The following is a 12,406-nucleotide window of genomic DNA, read 5'->3' on the forward strand; positions in this document are numbered from 1 at the left end:
GGGTATTGGCACTCAGCCGGTTCGCAATCTACCGGCAGGGTCTACGTCATTACCACAGCCAGAAGGTCAAGCGAAGATCTTTCCAAGAGGGAGTGCTTGTGCTCTGGCTGATCCAGCGAACAGCCAGCCAGCACATGCTTTCGGCTCCTTGGGAAGGCCCTTTCATCATCATCAAAGCCTTGGTCAACGACTCTTACTACCTGATCAATGCTCAGAAGCCCAGGGCGCGCAAAAGGAATGACTCCGACAAAGAAACAGAACGACCATGGAATGCTAATCTCCTTTAAAGATTTTATAGTTGATACAGTATGTACCATGCTACCTTTTGTATTAAGTACGAAGACTACGGGTCCCTCGAGGAGCACTGGGGGACTACCCATCTTTTATCTACGTGATAAGTATTATGCCTATAAATGTGTTATTTCATTTATCCGCCTGAAACCGGGTCCGACCAGTCGGCCCGGGGGGCTTGCCGCCTTGTACTATGTCGGTGCTTCCTGCAATCGGCCAAGTAGTGTGTCAGCACCTACGCCCCCTCTTGCCTTAAGGCACAGCTTGCAGAGCGGCTGTTTGCTTAGCAAGAGGTAAAGGTAAGAAATGGTGCTCACATGAAAAATGGCTAAGGACAAAAAACACTGACATAGGACAAGCCGCTCCTTCGCCTCGCCGACCGGCTGCTAAGAAGCCGGCCGGCCGGCTTCTTACTTAGCTTGCAACGTTACAATATATTAAAGTAATTGTCCTCCCACAAAGGTTAAATACTTGACCAAGCGGCAGTCCACAGAGCGGCTGTCCAGCTGGCATGTAGGTACCTAGGGAGAACGGCAAAGGAAAAAACCAGGGAATAAAAAAGAAAGAAAGTTGGAACTCAGCCAAAGCATAGCCTGTGCGGAAAATAATTTACATATCAAAGGCCCTCGGCCAACATTCAACATAGTTTGAATACACCCCGCGGGTGGAATTGTGAAAATTTAACAAAAGTTTGTGCAAAAGACTACTAAGCAGGAAAAGCTAAGATAAATTGGCAGCCTATCCAAAGGAGCAGCAGGCGAGTTTGGCAGGTTGGCGGAGTCGGTGGCACCGGCTGGTGGAGTGGCCGGCTGTTGAGCCTCGGCGTGGTCGCCTTCAGCAGCAGTCGACGTGCTTGCACGAGGTTCGATGCCAGAGTCGCGATCGACTTGAGGCTGGCCATCCGCTCCGACCTCCAGCGCGTTGTCTTCATCTTCCTCGTCCACCTTGTCTTCCCCCCTCATCGCTGGAGGCGATCTCATTAGCCGAGTCTTCGCTATCAGCCGGGTTCAGACCGAACCACTCTGGCGGCGCTTCGGTGCCATTGTCGTTCAGCTCATGGATGAAGTCGCCAGTATTGGTGTACTCGGCGATCGCCGACGCGTGTATCGAGATATCACGCTCCACCAGCGCCAGCTCGGTGCCGGCTTCCAGCCGAAACGTGGCCAACTGGGCTACATATAGCCCAGGATACCATGCCTTGGCAAACTCCAAGGCTTGTGGTGATCATGCTCGGGCCGCGGAGCCTTTCCATGCTTCAAGACGACCGGCGGCCACTTCCATCCAGACGGAAGTCTAACTAGGAGTGCATGGGGCTTGCCTATCTGGCCAGAGGGTGGTGACCTCCTGAGCCCCAGCGCGTTGCAGCTGGCGGAGCATCCGGTGGTCTAGCTGGAGGCGGGCATGAATGCTAAGGAGCTACTCGGCAAGGGTCTGAGGGGCATCAGCGGCAATCTCCGTGCCACCCGCGCGTCGCTCCTCGCGACGAGCCTCAATGGCCATGTTGCGGCGACGGAATGGCTGGGGAAGAAGTCTGCGCAAGCAAAACAACAAGTCAGAAGTCAGAAGAAAGAGGTCGGCACACTTAACCACAAACAACCTAAAGAAGAGAAGAAAGCTCACTGCTACCTATTGAGCACTGCGTTGGTTTTCCCTTGAAGAGGAAAGGGTGATGCAGCAAAGTAGCGTAAGTATTTCCCTTAGTTTTTGAGAACCAAGGTATCAATCCAGTAGGAGACCACGCATGAGTCCCTCGCACCTACACAAACAAATAAACTCCTCACAACCAACGCAATAAAGGGGTTGTCAATCCCTTCACGGTCACTTATGAGAGTGAGATCTGATAGATATGATAAGATAATACTTTTGGTATTTTTAGGATAAAGATGCAAAGTAAAATAAAAGGAAAAATAAATAACTAAGTATTGGAAGATTAATATGATGGAGAATAGACCCGGGGGGCATAGGTTTCACTAGTGGCTTCTATCGAGAGCATACGTATTAAGGTGGATAAACAAACTACTGTTGAGAAATTGACAGAATTGAACATAGTTATGAGAATATCTAGGTATGATCAAGTATATAGGCATCACGTCCGAGACAAGTAGACCGACTCCTGCCTACATCTACTACTATTACTCCACACATCGCCCGCTATCCAGCATGCATCTAGAGTATTAAGTTCAAGAGAACAGAGTAACACTTTAAGCAAGATGACATGATGTATAGGGATAAACTCATGCAATATGATATAAACTCCATCTTGTTATCCTCGATAGCAACAATACGATACTTGCCTTGCTGCCCCTACTGTCACTGGGAAAGGACACCGCCAAATTGAACCCAAAGCTAAGCACTTCTCCCATTGCAAGAAAGATCAATCTAGTAGGCCAAACCAAACTAATAATTCGAAGAGACTTGCAAAGATAACCAATCATACATAAAAGAATTCAGAGAAGATTCAAATATTGTTCATACATAAACTTGATCAGAAACCTACAATTCATCGATCTCAACAGACACACCGCAAAAGAAGATTACATCAAATAGATCTCCACAAGAGAGCGGGAGAACTTTGTATTGAGATCGAAAAAGAGAGAAGAAGCCATCAAGCTAATAACTATGGACCTAAAGGTCTGAAGTAAACTACTCACACATCATCGGAGAGGCTATGGTGTTGATGTAGAAGCCCTCCGTTATGGATGCCCCCTCGGGCGGAGCTCCCGAAAAGGCCCCAAGATGGGATCTCACGGATACAGAAAGTTACGGTGGTGGAATTAGGGTTTTGGCTCCGTATCTGGTAATTTGGTGGTATGTAGGTATATATAGGAGGGACGAGTACATCGGTGGAGCAACATGGGCCCCACGAGTGTTGAGGGTGCGCCTGGGGGGTAGCCATGCCCCCCTACCTCGTGCCTTCCTGGTTGATGTCTTGACATAGGGTACAAGTGCTCTGGATCATGTTCATTCCGAAAATCATGTTCCCAAAGGTTTCGTTCCATTTGGACTCCGTTTGATATTATTTTTCTGCGAAACCCTAAAATAGGAAAAAAAACAGCAATTCTGAGCTGGGCCTCCAGTTATGTAGCGACCCGACCCGAATGGATCAAGTCTCTGTGCTTAAGTGTCATCCTGGATCGGTATGCTGACACACACAGTACTCGAGGATTTACAACAGAGGTAAATCGCATGTATAAAATAACATAAATACTATTACCTCAATCCAAAATAGCGGAAGTAACAAGGTTGTGGATTCCCATCAACACCAATGGCAAAGTTGAGTGTAGAAATCGTAACCCTAACGTATCACTTACTCGTCGTAAGAAATCCTGCAACATGAGACGTTGCAGCCACAAATGGTCAGTACATTGAATGTACTGGCAAATTCACACCATAGAGAATGATGAACAATGGCTATCACTACATGCATATATGGCTGGTGGAAAAGCTCTATGGTTATATGTTTTTGCGAAAAGCCAATTTTTCCCTACTACAAAGGAATAAATTTATTTAACTATCATGGTGGTTGTTGAACATTGAGAATGGTTGATAGCATTCTCAATCCCAATTAAGTAAAATCATTAAAACCCAACAATATTCATTTAAAGTAATGTGATGAGATCAACAGGATAATCCAAGAACTAGATACTCAAGATGTCCATAACCGTGGACACGGCTAATCATGATTAGTTTATACACTCTGCAGAGGTTTGCGCACTTTTCCCCATAAGACTCGATCTCCTCCGTTGGATTTCTCGCACTACATGGTGTTTGAGAAACGGATGACCGAGACATAGTCTTTCAGAAGCGTTTGCACCTTACGATGGGTAGACCGTACCACCTACAACCCCTACATCTGCTAGTCTACCACTGTAAGAGTTCACATGACTTAGTAAACTATGCTAGAGCCCATAATAGCTTGTGGCTGCACACGGAAGTTTCTAGTATGAATAGTCTCATGATCCCTTTGAGCCTGGGTGGCGGTCCAAAAGAAAACAGGCAAGTCCTAGATTACCCAGGTGCCTAGACAGTCAATCCTAGAATAACCAGGTGCCTCAATCCACCCAGATGTGTGTTTAAGTTTCCACCTTAAGTAAACCATTAATTAACAATCTCACATCTGTCATGGATACTCTCAAAACCCAATCCACGTCTACGAGCATAGCATGGCACTATAAGCATAACGTAATAGTAACTCCCAAGGGTTTGATAACAAACAGGTAATAGGTACTGCCTCAACTACTTCCCATCCCACAATTTAATTAGATCCTAATCATGCAATGTTGAGGATTTGATCAATGCAATAAAACTGGGTAGTAGGAGGTATGATCAAAGTGTGAACTTTCCTGCAATGTTGATGAAGATGATTCGCACTCAAAAATCTTGATAGCTTTACTCGTCACACTCCGGTCAATCTATCGTAATCAAGCAATAGTAACCACACATAAGCAATCACTCAAAAGATCGGGAAGAACGAAGAAGACGATTCAGAAAACATCAAAACCAAGAAAATAGCTCTTGCAACATAAAACAATTTCTAACAGTACCAAAATTATATGAATTTGGCCTTATCAGAAAGTTTAGGTCAAGAGCTTCGATTTGTAAAAAGAATCAACTCAAACGGAGTTACGGATAAAAAGATATGATCAAAAGAAGTTTGAATTCAAATCTGATCTAATTAAAATTTTAAAATTTTCAAAAACATGTTTGGGTTGGATTACTGGATAGAGGACATCATAACGAAGAAGTGGGCGTTGGTTTCGTTGGATTAGGGCAAACGAGTAAAAAGTTATGGCTATTTGAAAAATCAGGGCCAAGCTGTTTTACGGAAGAAAAAAAATAGCTACGGGCTAGGGTCTAATGTATAAATACATAGACTAATTGATAATCTAATTATTATATCATATTAGTCTAAAAATAATAAACTACGAAAGTATAAGAAGAAAAAAAATAAAGAAAGATACCTTTATAAGGCAGAGAAAAGACAACTTTGGAGAGAGGAGACAACTTCCAGAAGTCGCGCCGGAGAGAAAAAATATATTTTTCTTAAATAAATCTAGTCAAACCAAAATATTGATTTAACCCTAATTGGATGATTTTTGAAGGCTCTATGGGTCTATATTTATTGGTGGAAAAGAGGCTTAGGGGTCAAAGGCTAGGCAATGTGGGACTAAACGTAGACGAAAATATACGAAACAGAGAAGAAAAGAGGCGATGGGCCTAAAGGCCTTCGGCCGGCCGCGCGGTGCAGTTTCTTTTTTTTTCAGCCGGCCGCAAGGTGCTTTTTTTTACAGAATGCGATAAACTGAAAAACGAAAATAAAATAAAACTTTATATAGGCATATTATATATCAAAATTTTCAGAAAAAGATTTTCTACGACATGAACATTTTTCTAGCATTAAATAAAATACACACAAATTCTAATAATTAAAATCCAACAAAAATCATTTTAAAAATACCAAAATGATTTCAAATTAATTTTTCTCCAATTTTCTATTGTAGGGAATCATTTTACTCTAATTTCTATATATTTTATTTTTGGAGAAAAATAATTTTATTAAAACCCAAATAACTCCAAATTAAAAATAATAATTCCAAAAGACTTGGAATTTGATCCTTTGAAACTCCCAACTCATATTTCATATAATTTGAAGATGTCATTTTATCTCCTCTCGTGAAAATCATTGAGTTGCATAAAGTTTCAGAATTGGAAATATTTTCCAAATGAAATTCAAATATTTTCAACACCCCTTGTCATTTAAATAAATGGAAGAAGTCATGTCATCTTCTCTCGAGGGTTTTGTGATGAAAAGGATTTGAATTCACGGAGATCATAAATGCAAAATGAATGTTCGGGAAAGTCCTTTTATTCCCTCTCATTTAAATTTCAAAAAGGTTTCGAATTTCACTCAATTTCACACAATCAATCAAACAATCAATCAAATCTATCTATTTATTATAACATTCCAAAATTTAGAATTTTGGGATGTTACAAACCTACCAACCTTAAAATGAATCTCGTCCTCGAGATTCGGAGAGGCTAGCAAGAAAAAGGTTAGGGTTTGGGGGTCTCCTCAAAATCCATTGATCGTCTCCAGGGTCTGGGGTGCTACCACCCTTAGAAACATCGTTACGGTCCCATCAATACTCATATACTCCATCCTTATTCTTGACAGGGTCGGTCTTCTCAGATCCTCGAGAAAATTCCTTCTCTGAGCTCTTCCGGTAGTGGCATAACCTTTTCCTCAATTCTTCTATCCTTTTATCTTGGTAAGGTTATTCCGAGACTGGGTCTTCATAGCTGATAGGTCCGGCACCAAAACTAAACAACTATCGATATCTCATGGTGGTCAACAATTTATGGTTTCTCCTACAGGAAATGGGTCTGGTTGATCCTCACCGTATAACCTACGATTGGCAACAACTGCCGTGTACAAGGGAAAAATTTCTTATACCATTCTAAGGTTTGAACAGGGGTTTGATCGTCGTCTCTCTACTATAGGTAAGTCTCTCAGATTTACCATCCCATATAGCAAGGCGAACAAATAGAGTAAGTCGGTATGGTGATCAATCCATCCCGCACCCAAATCATTACCCTGTATATGCTTTAGTGAATCTCGCATTCTAACACTCGGTCATCCTCACAAGCATTTCAGAATTTCTCTTGTCGACAAACCATGTTCGGATAAATCCATAGATTCTGCAAGCCAACAACCATCTCTCATTCCTTCACAACTCTCAGGTTTTGCGTAACTCCTATAAAATTGTCTATCGATAAACGTCGTATCTTCCTCCAGGGTTTTGCCTTTAGCAAGAATGTGCTTGATTCTGGGCAGGTCCTAGGGCCTGTGGGTTATGGCCCATCTCATCACTTGCAAACCTTGAACTCATCACCGGGGCAACGGATCTCTAATCCAACATCCTAGTATTCTTAAATCCATCCAATTTGTATTGTCTTCCTTCCTTCTATTGGCACCAAACAAGGACATGATTACTCAGACTCATCATGGAGTTTCCATTGATCCATATTTCCGACATCATACCTCCTTTATATCCAATAGTAATTTATCTCTTCATCCTCGTGGAATATCCCACATACCGAGATAAAACTTGTACTTATGAAGTCCTTATTCCACTTAGTGGAACATCATTATCCTTTCCAGGGTCAAGCGTCCTTACAGGGGAATATTGGCCATCTCTGCATGGCACTTCTTCAACTGGGAAACGTGAAACACATCATGAACTCCTGACAGTCCTTCGGGTGACTCCAACTTGTAGGCCACTTCTCCCATACGCTCCAAAACTTGGTATGGTACTACAAATCTCGGGGCTAACTGTCCCTTAATTCCAATCCGTTTAACTCCTCGCATAGGGGACATGTGAAGACATGCTCTGTCTCCAATTTCATAGACTACCTCCGTGAGTTTTTGAGTCTTCATAACTCTTCTACCTGGACTGAGCTACCTTCGGTCTATCTCGAATCAAGTTAACATTCTCTTCTGACTCCTTGATCACATTTGGTCCAACAACTGACGATCTCCAACTTCATCCCACATACTCTTGGGGAATCACACATTTCGAGACAAAACTCGTATTCATTTTGCCCGAAATCAACTCAGTGGAGTATCCTTATCTTTTCCAGGGGTCAACGGTTCTTTACAGGGTACTACCAGCCTTAAAATGCACAAATCTTCCATAGACCATATTTCTCATATCCTCAAAATGGTCAAAATCCTTCTTCATAGAGTAACAACTCATAAAATCCATATCAGTACCAACGATGCTAACTTTATTCATCCTCAAATGATTATGATCTCTCGCTTTTCCATTACATGTCTCAACTCAACACCTCAATATAGAAGAAAATGTTCTCACTTCTACTACTCCATTACTTTTGTTGCAAACTCAACTATCTAGCCCAAGTTTCCTTCTCCTTGGGGCATTCTCTGGCAAAGTGCCCTGCTCCATTACAACGAAAACATATTACTTCTGACAAGTCTCGAGGTTTCCTTTTTTGGGCAACTGTTGAGGTAGTGCCCTGACTCCTTGCACCTGTAACAGGTGATATGACTCAGATCCTTCCTGGAATCCAATCTGCTTCTCTTCCTGGACCTTTCCATGCCAATCATGGCTTCTATTTCTTGTGGGTCATATTCTACTTCCTCTGTCGGGAATTCTACTTGATCCCCATTCAAACAATTTTGGGAGATGTGTCCTTCTTCTCCACATGAATAGCAAGACTTAGTGCAGGGTTTACTCGGGTCTTCTTTAGGTGTGTCCTCCACTCTTCCTTCATCAAGGTTCTTCTAAAATTTCCATGAGGGCTCCTTTCATTACTTCTTTCTTCTGATGGATGGTTCGTTGTACCATGGGGTAAATGTGACACTGAGCAGGATAGTGGGTAGTCCCTTCACACAAGAAACAAGTAATCTGCCTAGTTGGGCATTCTTCAACTGGGTGACTTCCTTCACAATTAGGGCATTCATCCTTGTGTTCTTTATGGGTGTGTCCGATTTCTCCACAAATCTTGCATGCACAAGGTTTCTTCATATCCTTTCCATAAGGTTTCAACTTCTGGGACACAAACCGAGACTTTGGCAAAGTCAACTTAAATTCTTTCGAAGTGGTTACTCCTTGCCATCCATTGATGGTTTGGTACATCCTCCACCAAGTAGCAGCACCTCTTTCAAAGCACTGAAGAGCATGTTGGGTCATATCATGTCCAACTATAGGGTTATTCTCCATGTGATCCTCCATGTTCTGAATCCATCGGTCCGTCTCCAATTGACTCATTGGTCCAGAAGATATAAGATCATCTTCATTCATCCTCTATTGGGTCCATGGGTTTGGGGCAAGATAAGAGAGATAGAGAGGGATGCACACAATGCAAACAACAGATTTGAAAAGACAGATTTTTGTTGTGGCTGTCGAAAATCATCAAACAATTGACAGCTCACAATCGCATCTAACGTAGGTATATAACAGGGGTTTGGTCTTCTAAAGGTCAATACATCTTCAACGTCTCCAAACTCTTTAGGCCTTGTTTATGTCTCCAATGGCTTCTTCCGGTCATACTTGTATTTCTCAAGTCCTTTTTCCAGCTCATCTTTGTTGTCGCAAAGTCTATCGTGATGTCCCTTAATATTTCTGGAGTAGCGTTCCAAACTTCTGGTTTCAACATCCTTGTCATGAGCCATGGTCATACTGTCCTTCAGTTCTTGAAAAATCTCCGGTATCTCGAGGTTGTAGCTCCTCTAGCTTGGCTACTTTCAGCTTTTGGTTCCTGAGTTTTTCACGAAATGCTTCCTTGTCAAATACGGCTTCGTGGAGATCCACCTTAAACTTCTTGATGTACTACTCCAGATCCTGGCGATACACCGGCTAAGGTTAAAACTTCATCTTACTATTAGGTGCTCCATCAGCCTTCTTCCATCAAATCCATTCTGAAGAAATGCATCCTTAACTCAGCACGGTGACAGTAGCATCAGCGTGCGATGACATCACGGATAACCGTGTTTCTGCTCTTGTCATTTCCATGAGCTATCTCTCCATAGTTGATATCTCCTACCTTAGGGTGTTCCTTGACAGAACTTTGAGTTTTTAACTCTCCATGTTCTGGTATTTCTCCGATACACCTTGATTTCGGGTATTGACAACTTCCATAGTCTGCCAAGTTCCATAAGGGTAGCCTTCCTAGGTCATACAAATCTGGGAATTCTTCGGAGCCTTCAAATTCTACTTGTCTTCGGTCTTCAACCGTTGTAGATTCCATTATTCAGATGCACGGAAAATACTCTTCATTCTGAAGTGGTCTTAGTTGTCCGATATCTCGTACTTCTTGGAGTGGTCTCATCAGTTGAATCTTCGAGTGGTAAAAAGGGGGAAAGGGTATAGTCTCACTAAAGGGAATTTTTGAATAAGCTCAGAAGAGAAGAGAGGTAAAAGGTCTTTTTGAAAGGGAAAGTTGTAGGGAAAAATCTTTGCTATGGGCTTGCCAGTTTCTAGGGTCACGTCCTACAGTCAACATGTGCTCTGATACCATCTTGTAGCGACCCGACCCGAATGGATCAAGTCTCTGTGCTTAAGTGTCATCCCTGGATCGGTATGCTGACACACACAGTACTCGAGGATTTATAACAGAGGTAAATCACATGTATAAAATAACGTAAATACTATTACCTCAGTCCAAAATAGCGGAAGTAACAAGGTTGTGGATTCCCATCAACGCCAACGGCAAAGTTGAGTGTAGAAATCGTAACCCTAACGTATCACTTACTCGTCGTAAGAAATCCTGCAACATGAGACGTTGCAGCCACAAAGGGTCAGCACATTGAATGTACTAGCAAATTCACACCATAGAGAATGATGAACAATGGCTATAACTACATGCATATATGGTTGGTGGAAAAGCTCTATGGTTATATGTTTTTGTGAAAAGCCAATTTTTCCCCACTATGAAGGAATAAATTTATTTAGCTATCATGGTGGTTGTTGAACATTGAGAATGGTTGATAGCATTCTCAATCCCAATTAAGTAACATCATTAAAACCCAACAATATTCATCGAATACAATTAAGTAACATCATTAAAACCCAACAAAGTTCATGGTGGTTGTTGAATATTAGGTTTTTTTATTTTTTTTTATTTTCTGTTTTTTGCACAGGTTACATAATGTATAATTGGACAAAATATAGACAGCACACATCAACAACAGATTCATCGAATACAATAGAAGATTAGTCTCTGAATACAATTCATCATATTAGTCTCCGAATACAATTCATCATATTAGTCTCTGAATTGAAAAGACAGAACAAAGAGAGAACATTATATGACAAGTCTCGAGACCGCGAGTAGCGAGTTTTTCTTCACATTACAAGTCGATATCGATCATCTAAACTACCATCACATAGAAGAAAGCTGCGGTCATCATGATGAGCATCATCACGATGAAACTCGTCTTCATCCGATTCCACCAGCGCTCCCTCCCCTCTCCCGCTAGATAGCGGGCGTATCTAGATTCGGCCTCGGCCCTAGTGGTGTACCCTTTGTAACTGTTACCGCTGAATCGGTGAACCTGTCTCCGACACTCCTCCCAGTCGTCGTAGACTCCGGGAACCTTACCCTTGTATACGACACACGACGGCATCGCTATGCAGTAGCCAAACGAAACGTTAGTACCAATTCACAGACAATACATAAGCAATATATAAGTATGCGACAGAACAATCGGAAGAGAAAAGCAAGACATTAATAGCATCGATTACATCTAAGTTGAACGACTCTCGAAACCAAAGAGACATACTACAAGTTCATTAAAGTTTAATTACAACAGGAGCCAATCGATGTTTCAGAAATAGACACAACATCACTGCTTTTGACTCGACTCAAGGGACCGGAGCGTGGATGAAGCCGCCGTCTATCATGGGAGTCATGAAATAACGGTCGTTGTCAGCCTGCATTTGTAGCATTGTGTCGATGTCACTATTGGACGGTTGATTTCTGAGGTAGAACTGCCCCGAGGTACGATGGACATCTTGATGCATGATTTCCGCAAACTCCCACTGGATGCGAAAGAATTCTTGTCTGATGTCTGCGTCCTGGATTGCCGACACGCTCGCGGCCCAATCTTTGAGTTTACTCGGTAGCAGAAGTTGATGATGGTCCCGTACGATCGCCCGCATGTGATGGATGGCGTAGTAGGCACCCTTCTGACCACCAGGCGGCTGCTTGACGCAGTAGAACGTCGTATTGTGGGAGAACACGTGCTTGCCGTACTTACGAATAGGCCTGGTGAAGGTGCCTCCAGATTTGACGTAGCTGGGGAGAACATCATCAAGAACCTTCTTGACATTTGTGTAGTCTACGTTCGACTGACGGTCCGGGTCGAAATACGTGGCCATGGAATATTTGGGGCTTAGGAGGATGAGCGTGCAATGTGTGTCACTGCAGAAAACACGGAATGTTAAAAGAAAAACGATCGAAATCTAAGAATTCATATGTTACGGGGCGGTTGAGGGGAGGACTTACTCGGGAAAGTAAGGCACGAGGAAGTTATCCTTATCTTGGTTTGCCAGAATGACGCCTTCGAGGTAAGAAGTCGCAACTTGCCAGT

The sequence above is a fragment of the Triticum aestivum genome, chromosome 5A (assembly GCF_018294505.1).
Source record: "Triticum aestivum cultivar Chinese Spring chromosome 5A, IWGSC CS RefSeq v2.1, whole genome shotgun sequence".
Classification (NCBI taxonomy): domain Eukaryota; kingdom Viridiplantae; phylum Streptophyta; class Magnoliopsida; order Poales; family Poaceae; genus Triticum; species Triticum aestivum.